The sequence below is a fragment of the Canis lupus genome, chromosome 3, assembly GCF_003254725.2.
Source record: "Canis lupus dingo isolate Sandy chromosome 3, ASM325472v2, whole genome shotgun sequence".
Lineage (NCBI taxonomy): Eukaryota > Metazoa > Chordata > Mammalia > Carnivora > Canidae > Canis > Canis lupus.
Window position 1 is genome coordinate 21,399,966 of NC_064245.1, and position 19,386 is coordinate 21,419,351.

A 19,386-nucleotide genomic window follows, 5' to 3' on the forward strand; every position below is an offset into this window, starting at 1 on the left:
GAATCTGGCTTCAAATCATCTTCAGCTTTTTAACTTCACAGAGCAGTGCAAAACATTTTCCTAAACTGGTTTCTTCATCTATAAAACAAGGATTGCAATTCTTAACCCTCCGTTTATTGTGAGGTTGTGTGAAATGAAGTGATGTTAGAGTTTTTCATTTGTGGACCACAAAATCCACTCTAACTAGTTGTGATGGTTAATTTTATGTGTCAATTTGGTGAGGCCATGATACCTAGATTCTTGGACAAACATTCTAGATCTTTCTGTGAAGCCATTTTTTTTAGGTGAGGTTAACGTTTCATTTTTTTTTATTTTTTTTAATTTATTTATGATAGTCACAGAGAGAGAGAGAGAGAGAGAGAGGCAGAGACACAGGCTGAGGGAGAAGCAGGCTCCATGCACCAGGAGCCCGACGTGGGATTCCATCCCGGGTCTCCAGGATCGTGCCCCGGGCCAAAGGCAGGCACCAAACCGCTGTGCCACCCAGGGATCCCAAGGTTAACATTTCAATCAACAGACTTTGAGTGAAGTGAATTATTCTCTGTAGTGTGGATGGACCATATCCAGTTCTTTTTTAAGATTTTATTTATGTATTCATTCATGACAGAGACAGAGAGAGAGACACACACACAGGCAGAGAGGGAAGAGCAGGCTCCATGCAGGGAGCCCAACGTGGGACTCGATCCTAGGACTCCAGGATCATGCTCTGGGCCAAAGGCAGAAGCTAAATTGCTGAGCCACCCAGGAATCCCCCCAAAAACCAATCAATAGAAACCCTTAATAGAAAAAGACTGACCTCCCTGGGAGAGGAAATTTTGCCAGCAGAAGATCTTGGGACTGGAACCACAATTGTCTCCATGGCCTTCCATGTACATTTTGGTTTTGTCAAGCTGCACAATTGCATGAGCCAATTTCTTAAAATTAATCTCTCTATATCTATCATTTCGGATCTGTTTCCCTGCAAAACCCTAATACACTAGTTTAACGGGAAAGATATGTATCACAGTGTATTAGATAAGATAAAGAAGCTCCAGGAAGTTAAGGGAACAAATTTTGAATGCTACACAGCCAGGAACAATAAAACCAGAAAAAGCTCCCCACTATATACCGATAAATTCTTAATGGCAAGGGAGTCTGGAAATGTAGTTTTTAGTTTTCCAGTCTTTATTATAAGAAGACATGCTAAAGGGAATTACAATGGAGTTGAGTGAACCAGCTTACAGTATTTGTGACAGACAGCACATGGGAAAGTAACTGGAATTAGGCCTGACACTCGTAGAAATCCACATGCAGCTATAGAAGTACAAACTTCATGAGAATGTAAGTCATATGTTATTCCCCTTGCTGTGCTTTTAATGCCCCTAACTTCTGATGTCCAGGTCACATATTCTAATGCAATGCACCGTGGTATCACAATTTTAAAACTTAATTCCTCCCAGGACTAATTTTCCTTGTATTCCTGAAATCACATTTTAGTCATAATTTCAGTAGTAGACCCATATTTTTTTTAATGACAATGTCTGGAAATTGGTTCATTGATTGATTTTACTTTGGGTCAGTTGATTTAAAGTGTGGAAGAGACAGAGGTAGTAATTTTCATAGCACTCTGTATCAAGGAGACTAAAATTGATAAGCCTGATAGTTACAAAAAGGATAAAAGGGAGTAAACAAGTATTTTGATTACCACCAAGGTTAACCAAGCTTTAGGGCAGAAAGTATGAGGATTATTTTAAAATTCTAAGCCAACTTTTTTAAAAAATCTCTTTTTTTCCATGAAGAAATAGTATTTGTTAACTCCTTTGATTCTTTTTGTTGATCTGATGAAACTTTTAGGGCTGGACCACAAAGAACTGAAGACAGGTTCATAGCCAACAGCTAATACAACTGACTCCTATACTTCATGCTAGATACTAAATATTTAGCCAGGGCTAAATATTGCCAGTGTAATTGACTTAATTCTCACAATTGTCTTATGATGTAGGTAAAACCTCCCCATTTGACAATGGGTAAACTGAAAATTTGTAGCTTAAGAAATTTTCCAAAGGGCAGAACAGGATTAGAACAGGACTAGATATCAGGCTCCAGGTTGGACCTCCTAACCACTACATTTTACTATTTCTGACTGAACAGCATTATGGTTGGAGGGCAGTTACTTTTGGTTCTTATAGGTATGCTTTCGCTTTGATGGGCAAGAGAAAGAAGAATTCGTAGAACATGGCTTCCAAGATTTCACTATCTATACATGAAAGTAGCTTATTGGATCATTTTCTTTTTCTCTTTTTTTTTTTTTTTTTGGTCTTATTTTAGCTTTTCTCCTTTTTTTTTTTTCTATTAAAATACGAACATAATAGATGTAGCCCTAGAGAAGGAATACACTTTGACTCCTCTAGCACTAACCATGAGAAACTGGGTGCATACACTCAGATGGACGAATGGATGAAGTTGAAGGGTCTCTGAGGAGCAACATTTGAAGTAGTGCCTAAAGACTTGGTCCGGAAGGCAGAGGAGCATATGGTATATTTGGGGATATTCATATGCTTATCAAGTGAATTAAAGATTGAGGACAAAGAAGGGTATCATCCAAATAATATATCACAGTGCATCAATCAGATGATTGTAGAGATTTTCTCTCTGTGGGAAGAGGAGCCTCATATAAAACTAATTTGGTCTTTGGTGGGGGTGTGGGGGTGGCACTTCAAAAAAATTTCAAGTCTTAAGAGAATTACATAAATACAAAATTACATAATTACAAATTTTTTGAAGAAATGATTATAAATGGGGACAAAATGACAGCATAAGTTTCTTATTTTCTTTTTCTCTTAAAAGGTATTATGATTTCATTCATCCCCGATAGTGTTGGATTTCAAAATTAAAGCCTGTCTGACTAAAAATGAGAAGAGACTGTATTTCAATGGTTCTCCATTCTCTTTGTCCTAGGAGGTAATTATCAGTCATTTTCCTTGAGAAGTTTACCTTCTTTTCATGATCCTAACAGAATTTGCTTAACAATGAGGAGGGCAGAAACCTTCCATGATGGCACTACAGAATCTCCATCTGTAAATTATAAGGTTGTTTGAATTAGTTGGTTTTTTTTTTGGTGTGTTTTCTGAAAACAAGCACGAGAACGAGGAAGAAGAGCAATTTAAACGTGTGAATCCACTGCTTTTAATATTGCATGTAACCTGGGAACTGAAGTTCTGGAAGTAAATTATAACAAGAGAGGCTTCAATGTGGAATATGAAAGGAAACAGAATTAATCTCCGGAGAGCAGTTCTCACCATTTAGCAGGCTTGCCGGCCTGGACCCAGATAATATACAGGTATGCTGAATAATGTACTGAATGTTTGCCAATCCTTCAAGCTGAATTTTTCTTACCCCTGGGAGAGAAAAGTCTTTTGTGTATAGGCCTTTGTTCTTTTTAGAGTCCATAACCCTGTTTTATCTGCTATCGGTGCTTCAGCAGGAAGTAGGTCTGTTAATTTCAGAATATGTACAATGATAGCACTGTGAAGAAAATGGTACAAAGGAAGGGTAATTGAAGTGGAATTTTACATTTTTTTTTAAACAAAAATAATGGAATATTTTGAAGTTCATCTAGGAAGACTCCATATGTTCAGTATAATACTGAACTCCTCCTTAGTTTTTAAAAAATGTATCCAGTATATATTCCCATGAAACAAGGCAGGGGAGAAGTGATTTGCCCTGTGTTAACTATGGGAAAAATCCAGGTAAAGAGGTCAGGTGACTTCCCCAAGAGCTAAATGGAATTAGGCCAAATACTTTAGAATTTCTGGCTTACTTCTAACTGTGAGTTTACCTACTTGCATATTTGCTACTTTAATTATAGTATTTAGGTATTCCCTAAAGTTGCACAATTTTCATCCCTCAGAAGGGCCACCCCTCAGAGCAAGCCTAATGGGATGCACAAGGGTTGGCATTCTGAATGATTATCCCTACAACATGGCAAATATAAGGCATATTATGTCGGTAAAAAATGACTGGGGCCAGATGCTCTTTCCAGGATGAAATCACGACACTGAGCAGAAAAACCGCACTCCTCATGCATAAGTCCCCACACCCCTGTTTTTATTCCCTTTCCATACTTCTTCTACAATCTCAGGAACTCCAGATCCTCATGCTGGAACCTCTTTAATATCAAGGGCTCCTTCCCGAGGCATCTAACTCAATAGATTGAAAATCTTATCCAAATAACTACCATGTTTTGGTCTTGACTCCTTCTCTCATCTAAACTGAGCTGTCCTCTATTCCCTCAGGATATTGCTGTGCAGCAGGTGGCCTAATTCACTAAAAGTAAATGGGTTTTAACACCTCTTAAACCACATGTCTCTTCCCACAGGCTGTGCATACATTCACTCTCTCTGTTACAGATGTCCAGACCCAAAGCAACTTTCACTTTCAAGCTCCTTTCTCACTCGGGGCCATTTCCATACTGGTTTCTCCATACCAAAGAGAATGCTGTGTAAAGGCCAAGTAGCAATCTATAGATTGCCCTGGGAGGAAACAACCACGTGATTACAGTAGTACACCCCGTTTTTCTGAAGTTTACAATATGCCACTTCATTTTTATGAAAGACCTATGTTAGTACCGGTTTTCACTAACTGGAAGAAATCCAAAGAGGATTTCCGCTTTATGAAAAAAAAGGTTAAAAGTGAAAATGACATTTGGCCTTTGTTTTGCAGCGAGCTCTGTTATAGAGGCAGTATGCAACACGAGCAGTAAAAGTGACCCCCTCAAACTCCTTCCCTGGGAACTACATTCAGCATTTCCGCATCAAGTGGCTGTAGCTTTGAACTGTGTGAGCATCTGTGTTTTACATTGGTTTGAGTGTCCATCAGCAAAATATGTCTTAAGGTATCAGAAAAGCCTAACGGGTTATTTTTTTTTTTGCATCTGGAAATGTTTGAAATTTTTCCATGCAAATTAATAGTAATTGCTTCTTTATGTTATGCCATTTGGGCTCATGAAAGATTACCTAGGAATGCTCTACTTTGGATAGGAGAAACCTGCATAACTTTCCTTAAGAGTCTCTTCTCTCTCCAATTAGGGTGAAAACTCCTGGAAGTAGTGCCTGCTGTTTTTATTGCTACCTGCATTATCATTCTTGTCACTTTTACAAACTGATGCAATTTTACCAATAATGAAATTATCAAAAATTTAATTCTTTTTCATTCACCTTAAGATTTTCATCTCACCTCGATGTTCACCTATATGTGTGTATTTCAACTAAAAGCTCAACTGTAACTCATGCTCTTATCACTCTGAATGTTTCACAGTAATATTTCAGATATACGTAGGCATGTTGCTAGGTAATGCATGTGTAGGTGGAAATTGATTTAAAGTTTAGAGTTTTTTTCCTGTTTAGTTTAGTATTTTTCTTGTTTAGAGCTTCTAATGGCATGCACATAGCCCTGGTTAGTTAAAATATGTATTAAATATTACTTTAGAATGTAGAACTAAATTTCCAAGGTAGAAACTGGCCTTTATTTCTTCCTAATGTATCTGTCTTCTGTATACATTGACCAGAGTTTATCTGTTAGATATAGATGGGGAGTTTCTGAGTCATCAGAAAACTGGAAAACAAAGTAGGAATGATCAGAAGAGCAATGATGCACATTAGAAAATGTCAATCAAGCTGCTACTGGGTGTAGTAGATAAATTCTCAAATTGATTTGAAAAGACTGCTCTTACATATAAAGTTTGAAAATGCTCCTTTGATACATAACATTTCCAATTAGTGGTTTGCCCTATGTTTTCTGAAGAAAACTACCCTCAGGTTAAGAATCATGAGAATTAATTATTTTGATATTCTGTGGGAGCACTATTAACGAACACGTTGGAACAACAGGTATAAACTAGGACAGTCTGGTGGAAACCAAGGCAAATGTTTACTTTTCAAGATGTCATATGAACATCCCTATATCCACACGGGGAAGGCAATCACTATCAAGGTATTTTCATCAGAAATGTGTTCTGCTCTCCTAATGTGTGCATTTAAACCTCTTAGTTATTAGTGTCTTTATGGAAGTGTCCAACCCTGAAAAGTCTACATCTATTAAAATACTCTGAAGAACACTACAATAGCTCACATCTACTGCTTGAGAGACATTTGTCACAGTGGATAAGAGAATGGGCTTTGGTGTCAGACTTGGTTTTCAATATTAGTTTCTGCCCTTACAATTATACAAATTCAGCCTGTTAGACTCTATGAATGTCAGTTTTCTCATCCATTAAATGAGGATGATATTAATGGTACCTGACTCAAAATTGTCATGCAGATTAAATGCAATAAGGTAGGAAAGGACTTAGCAGAATATCCAGCATATAATCAATGTATAATGTCAATTTTGGGAGAGGCACTCACCATGGGCTCTGAATATCCTTCCTGAGTGTATCTAGAACACATGATACTGAGCTTGCTTACCCGGGCTATTTTACAAAGTTGAGTTTGCAGTGAATAACCCTGGGGGAAGGGAGGAGCAAAGTCTCCCTCAGGACAAAGAGCAGGCTTGCTTGCTGCTTGCCCTCAAACACGAGGTTCCACAAGTATTCCTCAGGGCAGTGCAAGCTGACTTGTACAGGCAGCATTCATGTGGGCCTTTTGTATCGCTCCATGGAACCTGGGGTCAAGGGGAACCAAAGACGACATGTTGATACTTATGCCACTTGCTGGGCTGTGAGTAATCGTCTCTGATCCAGGAGTCTTGTATCTTCCGCCAGTATCCTCATATCCTTAAAACAGTAACAGGTTAGCTTATTAGTTTATAAAGAAAAAAAAAAATCTCAGACTCAATAATTTTGGTGACAAGGATAGGATACTGAGAGACAGGTGGCTTTCTGAGAGAAGGAGGACAAAACCCCAAGGTTCAGGTTCAAGGATATAAAGGACTCCATGAAATCTGACAGGGAGTACTCTTGCCTAAGCGAGAATAGAGGGTGCTAGACAGAGTAAGGACCTTTCCTTGCCCTACCTATTAATGAGGCAGGTGGTAAGAAGTAATGTTGAAGCCATCTTCCCGAAAGACGCCTTGGTTGTAACTCTCTATCCTCCAGACAAGAGGAGGAAAGGTTGTTACCATGACAGTGAGAGAGTAAGCCTCACTGTGCCACCTGAAAGGCAAGGTGGCTCATGGTCGCAGAGCTGAGTAACCTCTACAGCAAGAAGATCAGCAAAAATGACCTCGTTATTTGACAAAGATCTTTAGTTGGACCAAAAATACAGGATGTTTGTTTAACTGATCTGCACATGAGCTGCTGCTTGAAACAAAGTAAATGAAAAACCATTTCTTAGAAAGCAGAGGCAGCCGTGTGTGAACCTGCTACAGCCCAACTTGGCTGCCAACAAAGACAGAACCCTGGGTAGAGGATGACCAGAGGCACGGAGGGCTGTGAGGTTGGAGCCACAGTGACATGGGTGGGGGCAGAAAGAGTCCTAGGTGCTTGGATGCTGGCAAGTGTACAGAGAAGAAAGCAATGCTGTGTTTGCATTCCACTCTGAAATAAGGGATCCAAAGGAGAAAAAAAAAAGTCTCTGTCCCCGACCTCCCTGCACTATCTTCTGTGAGACCGTCTCCTCTGCCATCCCACCCATCATGCATTCCCTGCTGGAAGAAAGTGTGGTCTCCCTGAAGCTGATGCTATGGGCTCTAACCCATACACCTGTTATCCTGTTGGTCTGTGTTCCCTTAGGGGAAAAGGGTGCTCAAATTCAACTGTTAGGGTTTTGATGGGGCTTACATTAACTGAAAGGAGTTAGTGCGACATCATGTGTGGGGCCCACTGGGATGACTCAGTGTACTCTTCTGTGGCTCCCACACCTGAATGTATAGTGGAATGGTGTGTTAGATGCCTGCGTGTCCCCACCCCATGAGTGCTGGAGGGAATTTTCTCGCTCAGGGTCTGTTGCACGTACTGTCTTTTCCAGGATGATCCCACAGAACCAATAAAAAAATCCCAGAAGGGGAAAGGGACATCATAATTTTAAAGATGCAAAGGCTGTAGGAATAGTCAGAGAGGTCATTTTCCAGCAAAACAGTGCCATCTGCCTGACAAGCCACCAAGTACACCCCTTTTGAAGTAACAGCTGTTGGCCTGCTGCTACTATGCTCTTGATGGAACTGAATACCCTACTCATGTAGACCTTGTGACTTTCCAGTTTGACATTCTTATTTCTGGGTGAGTAAACTTGAACTTGATGACTAACAAGGTAGATAGGACCTGATATGCTTCACCAGTTATATGGAAATAGCATGTTTATTAGTGCAGCTAGCCTGGCCTTGATGTCATCTCAGTTTTACATGAAAAGGAAACTTTCTCCTCAAAGAGAAAATTATCGCTCACTCTACTGCCTGAAGTAAAGCAGCAGGAATAATGGGTCCCTAGAGTCACAGAGATTCCCTTAGATATCAGGGCCTGGTTCAATGATAGTTTAGCTAAGTTGACGCCTGATGCTTTCCATTGGGCCATTGCCACTGCTCAGCCTCCAGGTTAGATACACAAACCAAAAGCAGATGCTCTCAAGTCAGTACTCCCAGCCCTGATCAGCCCTCTCCTTGATGAACCTTGCTACATTTTATTGACACCTGGACTGTTGTTAGTGATCTAGTCATCTGGCTGCCACTCAGAAGATCTCACAGTGGCAGATTAAAGAAACTCTTCTTTAGCTCAATTGCAATGGCCCATTCCCTGATGAGACCAAATAGAATCTAGAAGGTAAGCCCTACATCACCCAGGTCACTGCCATCACCACCTGAATTCATTATCACACCAGATGTGGTAACAGAGACACATCAGAGACTAGATACACAGTAAATGATTTTATGTTTCAGATGCAGAAGCTACCGCGGTTTGTTAGATTTATGATTCCTGCCAAGGTCGAACTATTCGTATTGCAGAGAAGGAAGACGCGCTGCTGGGGACATTGACCCTGTCTACTCCTGACAAATTCAATACATCAACTTGACCCCCTCATGGGCTATTGCTATTTTACCATTGTTGAAACTTCAGTTTCCCATCTAACCAGCCAACTCTGGCCACAGCACTATAGGGCTTGAAATTCAACTGTGTTATGTTTTCAGCTTTTCAGTCTATTTAGAGTTCAAAAATAGTTTTGTCACAAAAAAAGTGGTCCAGATGGGCTTGGTCCAAAATGGGTTAATTATTAAGGTATTTGATGGACATTCCACATTCCCTACCATCTTAACAAATCTCTTATTGCTGAGCATCTGGAAAGTCTTCCTTAGAAATCAGTTTAAAAATATTTGACACTCTCTCCCTCATCCCTCCCAGTCTAGACACCTTAGTGAAGTAGTTTGGTCCCTGAAGGCCACTGTCCTCAGAAACATGTTCATCTTTTTTTGTTTGTTTGTTTGACTTCTGGGTAATCATCAGTAGAAAAAGAGTTGGGGTTATATGGATCTATTTTGAACATTCAGGATTCCCCCTTGACCACTCCTGGGCATGATGCTTCCTTCTTTTCTCTAAGTGCACGCAAACCCACTGTGTGCAGATCTTCCACCCGGCTCTCTGCTCCACCCCCATAGGAGTCAGAACAAATGGAACGCACACATCACCATCACGCTGATGCTCACGTGGCTTGCTGTGCTGTAATAAAATCCTTTGTCTCTGAAGCAGGGGCCTATGTTTTCTACCAGAATCCATGAAACAATAACAAATGTATTTGTTTGCAAGAAGGGTAAAAATAAATTTCTCAGACATGACAATTAGTGATTATTTGCAACTTTCTATCCTTAGGTCATTGATCTGAAATCTAGGTTGCTGAAGCTTTCTTAACACTAACAAAAGGGAATTTGAAGCTAATGCCTAAGCCTGACTCAATATGCAAATGTTAAAGTTAAGGAAAACTGCTTTTATTTTGCCCTCTTAAAACAAAACAAGCTGATGATTGGGTGTCATGCGGACTAAAGATAATTATCTATGAATGTCAGATCTTATCTTTTCTAAATTACAAATTTCATGATACGGAGAGATCCTGAAGTTGGGGGAAGCTGTTTTATTATTATTTACTCAAAATTAGTGGTAAAGAATTCAGCTAAGGGGTAGGTTCACACACCTTAATTTAAGATGTTTAAATTAAAAGACTTAAGATTCACATGCCTTATTTAAGATGCTGAAATTGAGGCATGGAGAAGATTATAATAAAATGAGGATTTAGTCATACCTGGATTTTAACGAGGTGTATATTTTTGTAAGAACTCTGCTTTTCAAAAGCAATTGCTCTTTTTAGAGCTAAGATTGAGCCATTCATTACATGTGTGCCTTTGAAGGAAAATAAACACCAGACAACTTGAGGCCTTGAAAAATGTCTAAAGTGCTTCCTCATTGCTGTTAAGGCTGTGTGGTCTTTCTCTCCTGCTGTTCACCACCCACTGGTCAGTCAACGACAGTCAATCAGCAAAGAATAGCAGCAGTAACCAACGGGAGAGAGCACATACAGTTTAAACTGCCAGCCCAGGAGCTGCCTGTGAAAGGCACAGGCCTGAAGAAATACATATTTGATTCCTATCTGGCTTCTGTGATTTCCATCTTCGTCAAAAATATCACATAAAGAATAAGATTCAATTAGAGAAACAAATTTTGTTTTTATCATTTTTTGAAGATACGCAGGGAAAAATAGTTTGATTCAGGACTATGGCTCAGCTCTATCTCCAAAATTTCCTGAGTGCCTCCAAGCCAAGTGATGACAAATGATTGCCTTGTTTGCTGAAGAGTCAAAATCCTTTGCTATAATTCTAGGGTAAAATCTTTCATTTCTTATTGGTTTTCCCCAGCTTTCCCTGACACTGTGAACTATGAACTTGGTTCAGCAGCCTGTATGTAAGGCACAGAATAAAAAAGGGAACTTTTGAGATCCGAAACAGTAATCACATTGACCTACTAATGAATGATTGTTTTAAATTTCCAAATACATACTCAATAGACTGTGTAATACAAATATATCTGGATACATATATTTATGCACACACCATTACTTCTACATTGTTTGATGAGCTTTTATTTGTACGTAAATATTAGCTTTTTACTCATAATATCTTTTTTGATCTTTTAGGCATATATTTCATTTGTTTAATGTTTCAAGTTTTTATTTAAATTCTAGTTAGCATATAGTGTTATATTAGTTTCAGGGGTAGAATTTAGTGATTCATCGCTTACATATACCACCCAGGGCTCGTCACAACAAGCGTCATCCTGAAGAGCCATCACCCATTTACCCCAACTCCTGTCCACCTCCTCTCCAGCAACCCTCAGTTTGTTCTCCACAGTTAAGAGTCTCTTTTATGGTTTGCCTCCCTCTTTTCTTGTTTTTTCTTTCTCCTATGTTCATCTGTTGTTATTTTTTTTTTTTAATACCACATGAGTAAAATCATATGGTATTTGTCTCTCTCTGACTTATTTTGCTTAGCATAATACACTCTAGCTCCATCCACATATGGCAACATTTCATTCATTTTTACAGCTGAGTAATATTCCATTGTATATAAATTCCACCTCTTCTTTATCCGTTCATCAGTTGATGGACATTTGGGCTCTTTCCATAACTTGGTTATTGCTGATATTGCCGCGATAAACATCAGAGTGCATGTGTATCTTCAGATCAGTGTTTTTTATCCTTTGGGTAAATACTGGGTAATACAATCGCTGGGCTGTAGGATACTTCTATTTTTAGCATTCTGAGGAATCTCCATCCTGCTTCCCAGAGTAGCTGTACCAGTTTGCATTCCCGCCAAAAGTGTGAGAGGTCTCCCCTTTCTCTGCATCCTCGTCAACTTTTGTTATTCTCTATATTGTTAATTTTAGTGAGGCATATATTTCAAAGCTTATGTTAATTGATTTATTAATTTCTTAATATGATTATTCTTCTATGCAATGTATGGTACAAACCACTTACGCTGAGTGTTGTGGAGAAAAAAGAAAAGAATAATATAATTACTGGAATCTAGGATTTTACAGTTAGAAAAGGAAAATAGTACAAGAACACTATGCTAAGTCAAGGTCAGATGTTTATATATACTAGAATGGAGACACCAATAAAAAGCATAAGCTTTAGAAGAGCCAGAGGTCATTTTTGGCTTTGATGTGAAGGAAGGTTCATGAAGAAAGTACAATGAAAGCTAGGGCCAGAGTGTTGATAATGAGGCTGGAATCAATCACTGTGTTGTTGATTATTTAGTTAGAACACTTGCCACAACTTGTACTTTATTTTCACTGTATTCTCAGAAATGTGCCTGATAAGTCAGATTGGTCCTATCTCAAAGCAAGTCAGATTTTCCACAGAATTCTAGGATTCTAGTTCAGAATTTTCAAACACTTTGATTATGCCCACAGAAATAAATGGGTTTTACATCATGATCCAGTATACTGGATTTTAGTATACATTAGTGTACAACTAAAGCAAAATGTTGACATAAAAATAGCTACTCTCCTTATTTTTGTTTTTCATTTTTATGGAGGTAGAACTCCTAGAGTGAAGCACACATATCCTAAGTGTGCAACTTGGTGAATTTATACATGGAGGTATATAATACCTTCATGTTGCCACAGCCTCAATTATGATATAGGACTTTTCTAGGCCCCAAGAAGTACCCTCATGTTCCCTTACACAAAACACTCCCCAAAGAGGTAACCACTATCTAGAATTTCATCAATAAACTATTTTTTGTCTATTTTTGAATTTCACGTGAACAGAGTATCTGATTTCTTCCAATGAACATTATGTCAATGCTGTCTACTCTAATTTTTACTTAATTTCAGGTATATAACCAATATATTTTAAAGCTGAGATGTAATTCATATATGCTAAAATTTACTATTTTAAAGTATACAACTTATTGGTTTTTGGAGGGGGCCTGTGTGTCTTAGGACAAGAAATTTCCTGATTGTGCAGAGATCCAATTTCACCTGAAGGTGAGAGCTTAGGGCCCTCTCAGGTCTTTCCTGAGGATGTGCCCAGCCCTGGACACAAGCATAGTCCACTGTATGCATTTGGCCTTCTAGATTCCTAGAATTTTATCAGAACTTGGCAAAGTTTCCAATGGACATAATTTCTTAGATTTTCCTTTTAAGCTTTAGCCAGTTATTTGCCTCAGTTGTTGTTTACTGCATCGGGCATCTGTGATGTTCAACAGTTGCCTCTGATTGTTTTTAATAAGTGCCTAGGGTAAAAGCTGTTTCCACTGGTCAAGCTCTAATCAGGTAAATAAAAATCCAGTCTTATGAGTGGATTCTTCAAGAATTTGGATTTGTCATTCCAAATAATGACAATTCTCTGGGGATGTAGTATGAAAAAGCTCCCTCCTTGTTGGACCCCCTCCAGTGGCAGCCAGTCTGCTGGATTCATGATTGTGGCTGTTGTTCTGCAAGTCTACTGCAGGAGACAGAATTAGGGCAAGGTAAAATGCTACAAAACGACGTGTTTTTGCAAAGATCCAGCCAGCTCCTCAGTTTGCTGAAAGTCTTTGTTTAACTTTCCAAGTTCTGAAAAAGTTGATTCTATTTCACCTTCGTTTTTATTGCTTTTACGGACATTCTTACTTGATTATATTCCGTGACATCACCTCAACATTCATTTTTTTTTTTACACACTGTAAAATTTTTAGTCTTTTTGGTTGAAATAATGATTATCACTCACTAAATTATTTAATGGCCTACTCATGGGTTGAATTCCACAGATTGAAAAATCAGGAATCTAGTCACCTAATAGCATTTATGTAGTTTTACTACCAAGAAGCATAGGAACCTGTAGAACACAAAAATGAATGTAATAGCCATAAATGAGGCTGCAAAGGATGTACTAGCATACAGAGAAACAAAATGTGAGGGTGTTGATACTGCTGGATAACTCAAGCTCTCAACCTCCACATTTGCCTTGATTATTGTGAGGCAGTAGACAAAAATATATTTGACTCGGCAGCCCTGGTGGCCCAGCAGTTTGGCGCCACTTCAGCTTGGGGTATGATCCTGGAGACCCGGGATGGAGTCCCAGGTCAGGCTCCCTGCGTGGATCTGCTTCTCCCCCTGCCTGTGTCTCTGCCTCTCTCTCTCTCTCTCTTTCTTTCTCTCTCTCTCTCTGTCTGTCATGAATAAATAAGTAAAATCTTAAATATATATATATATAAATTTGACTCATTTTATCTATATGAGGCTATTTCAAGTCTCTACTTAAATTTTTATCTAAAGCTACTATTATGGGATGAATTTTGATGCCTAACCACCAGTACCTGAAAATGTGACAACGGGGCCTTTGAAGAAGTAATTAAGGTAAAATGAGCCATATGGGTGGGCTCTAATCCAATATGACTTTTGTGTTTATAAGAAGAGGAAATTTGGACACAGACAATATACAGATAGAGGACAGAGCATGTGTGAAGACAGAGAGAAGATGGTCATCTACAAGCCAAGGAGAGAGCCCTCAAAAGAAACCAAACCTGCTCATACCTTATTGGACTTCTAGCCTCCAGAACCATGACAAAGTCATCTGTTGCTTAAGTCACACAGTCTATTGTATTTATCACAGCCCTAACAAACTGATACAGCTACTAAATACATATACCTAATTTGCCTATGCCTCTTTTTCTTTTATTTTATTTTTCCCCACTTAATCAAAATAACATTGTCTTCAATGAAGTATTATACATGATAGGCATAAAGCCCTAAAACCACTTCCCCTCAAACAAAAAAAACAAAACAAAACAAAACAAAAAAAAACAAAAAACAAAAAACTACTTTGGCATGCATTTTGGAGATAAAATTAAGTTTTTTGAAAGACTTTACCTACTCAATGGAATTTTCTTGTGGGTTTTGAGTATATTTCAAATCCTGAATAAAATGTTAAGTTTACAAAAGCAACCGAGATAAACTTCTCTTTGTGGCTCCTCTTTTCCCTATCTTCTGAGACACAGCATCTACTCTATTTTTCTCTTAGTCTAGGCTACAAGCTTCATGCTGGAAGCAGGTGTTGTGGAGGTGTGATCCCATTTTCTTTGCTTGATCAGTACCCTTGGGTTGCTGAACCTTAGTGCCTCCGATTCTATGCTGTATCTTTGTACAAAGAAGGATCATTTCCCTGGTTTGATCAGCTCAGGTGGTTTTAAATCTATTGGACTAGTGAGGCTGTTCATTTGGGTCCAAACCCTGTGCTCCATTGTAGAGTGAAGACCGGATATGTAGAGGTTTACCCACTTTTACTGTGACCTACAACCTGCCATGTTATTCCAACTGAGTTCAGTATGAATGCCCAATAGCTTCAAGGCTTTTAAGGTCTATAAATCTCAACCACAATACAAAGAACAGAATCTTTGCACAATCTTCATGCATGCTGAGTATAATTTATGTGGAAATTATTTTAAGCAACATTATTTCAAAGACAAAAACTTTTAAACAGTATTTTCTTCTCTAGAACTGTTTCTTTAGCTGCTTGTTTAGGATATTTTGGTGGGAAGGACAAATTGTTTTCCTGTTGCATAGAGCTGATTTGTCTCCCTTCATGTCATCGTGATTTATGGGATTTTTTTTTTCTTTAATAGCTCAGACAAGTTATGTGCAGTGGATGTGAAAACTTAGCAATGTTTAAAGAGGATCATTTCCACAAGTCCAGATATTTTAGAAATGAACTACACCAAGAAACTAGAAATAAGCATGTCAGCAAACTATTAAGCTTTTATTAAGCATGCTAAAACTTTATGTACTTATTTATAACATTTGTATCAAGCATGTGTGAGTTGTTGGTTGAGAAACTGACATTTACTGTTGTGGTTGGCTATGACTCTATATACCAAAAGAGATAAATGACTTCGTTTGAAATGTCTCCTATATAAATAAATTTTGATTAAAAACACTCAAAGAATACAATAAATCAGTAACAAATAAATTATAATGCAACCTCTGGAACTTGGAGATGGTATACATTTTTTTACTATCACACCAATTATAGGTAATGTGGATGGAATGAGATTTCAAAAAGTTTTATCCTAATATTGGAAAAAAAGTAAATACTAGTTGTACTGAGTTATTAAGACTTGAAAAACAAAAAGGCATACAGATACTCAGCTAATATGCATGAGAAATTATATAAAACACCTCACATTATTTTGCTTATGTTTTGATTTCACTTTTGTCATTAATGCTGAAAGAACTACATTCTATTCTTAACCCTCTAGGCAACAAGGAATTCTTGATGCCTGTTTCTATCACATATAAGCTGTCTCAGGAGAGGAGTAAGGTGCTCCCATGCTGTGAAGCTTCACAGTGGCTAAACATCCAATTCTAAAGATCCATAGGCATCTGCTTCATGTTCAGAAGCCTGTAAACCAAGTGATAACCTGTGCGTTTTTCCCTCTCTGAGCTGGGAATACTTCAGCAGAGTTTTAGCAGCCAAGGGACTCTGCCTAATATAATGGATATATTCTCAATCTATTTTGACCAGTTGTGTCCACTTGGAAAAAATAAGACCCGTGAAAATCCAAATTTGGAAAACAAAATTAAAAAGTGGATAATTAAATCCTCAAATAATATAGCATTAGTTTTCTTGAATAGATGAGCCTAAGTGAATTTTAAAATGCAACTTGATTCAGTTTGAATTCAGTTAAATAGGGTACTGGGCATTGAGGAGGATACCAAAAATGTGGTAGGCAGGGTTGAGAAATTTTCACTTTAATACAGGGACAGACCCTGCAAACCTAAGCAATCAAAGTGTAAGATAAGGTGTAGCATTGCATAGAGTAGACTGGTAAAGTCAATTTAATTCAGGAGAGATCTGCTTACATATTTGATGAGACATTTGGTCCAAATGATTTTTGGGATCCCTTCAGGTTTCTGCATTTACATAGTATATGTACTGCAGATATTTAAAAAAGGGAAAAAAGTAGTGGCTAGTTAAAAAGGGTTGTTTATTTGATTTTAAAAATGGGAAAAGTGCTCAATTTGGGTTTTAAGAAAATGCAATATTTGGACTGATGTCCAGAGAAAATATCTAGTTGTAGAGAACAACAGAAAAGCAAAAAGGTAGAAATGATGTTGCATGCACGTGGAGGAAACGGTGGTGGTTTAATGGAACAATCATGTGTTTCAGATACTGGGGAGACTTAAATGATAAGCTAAGAAATTCTGATTGGTTCTTACAGGACGGCAAGTCCTATGCAGAAACTAGAGGAAAAGGGGGAGAGTGTTGTGAAAAGAAGCATTTTGGAAAATTATCCAGAAGGGGTCAACAAGGTAAATGAAGGACCGTGGAAACCAATTAGGAGGATACTGCAGAAATGAGACACCAAGGAGCAAGAGCCAAGGTAGTTGCAGTGGGCATGGAGAAATGATGCAAACAAGCATCAAGATGTTATTGGAAGTATGGAGTTATGTTGAAGAATTCTATTAATAATAGCGCAGAGGCCTGAGAATACTCAAATTCTGTTCAAGCTCCTTAGGCTTTGAATAGCTAAACATCTACATCATAGTTTTCTTTGCTCTATGTCCCCAGATAAGAATTTTAGCTTCAAACTGGGCTGGTTTTTAATTTACAAAGAGAATAAACTGACCATGGCTATAAGGTAGAAGAGAAATTTTCTGACAGTAGATTTAGTACCCTAGAGAATTACTAGATAATCTAGAACCAGGTTAGTGTTCTGCTAAGAACTAAGAAGACTGAAACTACAGTTAAAGGAGAAAGAGTCTTTTTTCTTTTTTTCTGGGACTTCTTACTTCTAGGTACATTCCTTTGATAAACTCATCCACCCTCTTGACTTAGATCAGCAAGTCCAGGAACAGAGCTTGTTGCAAAGGTGGTCAATATCTCCTTAGCCTCAGTAGAGACAAAGCAAGGAGAACAGCTTAGGTTTCTAGACAAGTCTGGGCATTGGAGATGATGGGCAAGCAGACAAGGAGGATAGGGGTCCTCTACCTTTGCCAAGAGCCAGAGTGCTGAAGGTCCTACCATCCTTTCCTCTGCCTGGAACTTTGCAGAGATAAAGACAATAGCTTTAGAATGCGTAGTTCCAGATTTGATGGGCCTCACACGCAAGGTGTACACAAACTACTATGCCTCTCTCTATTAATGTGTTCCCAATCAGAATTCATTGCCTAACCATCCTTCATCAACACTACAGTGTACACACACACACACACACACACACACACACACACACACTCTCTCTCTCTTCTTCCTTCTCCTGTAGTTTCTCTTTTAGCGAATAACATTTTTGTCCACACAATTTTTCAAGACCATAGTGTAGTTAGCATATTTAACCATTGCCTTTCCCCATTCCACCAGCCACATCTAATCACCATGCCCACGGATTCTTCTTCAAGATCCTTCCTTCTTCAGAGCATCACCACTACAGAATTACCGGTGCCTAGATAATTGGAATTGCCCCTTATGTGGGGGCATTCTGACTTCCATTTCTCCTCTTTGCAATCTAGTTTCTAAATTGCAAATCTTTAAATCATTTGAGTATTTCATCTAAGAAGGAATTTAAACTTTTCTGCATGGATTAGGAAAACTTCTCATTTTCTGTCTTAGCTTTGATGCTCTGTGTTCTAACCGCTTTAAGCTGGTGTGACCTTTTTTGTTTCAAGCCTGTCGCATAAGTGGTCCCCTTCTCCTAAAAACTCTTCCCACTCTCATTACCTGGCTAATTCTTACTTATTCTCCATTATTCTTACATATTCTACATTCTTCATTATTTCATTGTTCATTGTAAGTAGAACTTCCTCCAATGACATCCCCCAGCCATTTCCTCACCTTCCCCCCAACCCCCGGGGGTTTAAGCTAGATGACCCTCTTATGTACTGTCACAGCCTGCTGCACTCTACCATCGAAGCATTTGTTTCTGGTGTATCTTTGCCTGTTGACCTGTGGTATTTCTTTGAAACTCTAATCTCCTATAGATGCTAATCTGTAAAGCAGGGATTGATAATATCTATGGTGGTTATAATGATTGAACACCTGTGTAGAACCTGCAGTGTAGCAGCAGCAGATTAATAAAGAGTAGCTATTATCACTAAGATTTGCTATTCTATCCAGTTGGTTATAAAGATTGCCCTATTCCGAGAAATAATGCATGAGGATTTGGAAACAGGTAGAGAATGAGGAATAAAGAAATTAACTAGAATAAATGGAAAGGTTGGCATTGGCTTCTTAAATTACTTCTTAGACACACTTCATTACCAGTTGCTCGAATTTAGTGCAGCAAAAACCTTGTCTCTGTTGGGATGCATCATTTGGAGAGATGTGGGCTTTCCAGCCCAGCCTGATATGGTTGTCTCACTCTCATGTCTGTCCCCACCCTGTTTGAAAATAAGTCACTTCACATTCTCTGGCTCAATAACCTTGTCAGAGGGAATGATGGATGTAGGATTGA

At 38.5% G+C, this 19,386-nt stretch overlaps 1 long non-coding RNA gene across 1 annotated transcript in view; it reads left to right on the plus strand.

Annotated features, from left to right (window-relative positions):
• LOC112653617 (uncharacterized) overlaps nt 1-19,386 on the plus strand; it is a 93,548-nt gene that overhangs the window by 70,826 nt on the left and 3,336 nt on the right. Inside the window, exons 7-10 of the long non-coding RNA XR_007409733.1 lie at nt 2,827-2,940; nt 3,118-3,319; nt 4,702-4,873; nt 17,158-17,319. This is a non-coding gene — a long non-coding RNA (uncharacterized LOC112653617). The remainder of the gene's footprint in view (nt 1-2,826; nt 2,941-3,117; nt 3,320-4,701; nt 4,874-17,157; nt 17,320-19,386) is intronic.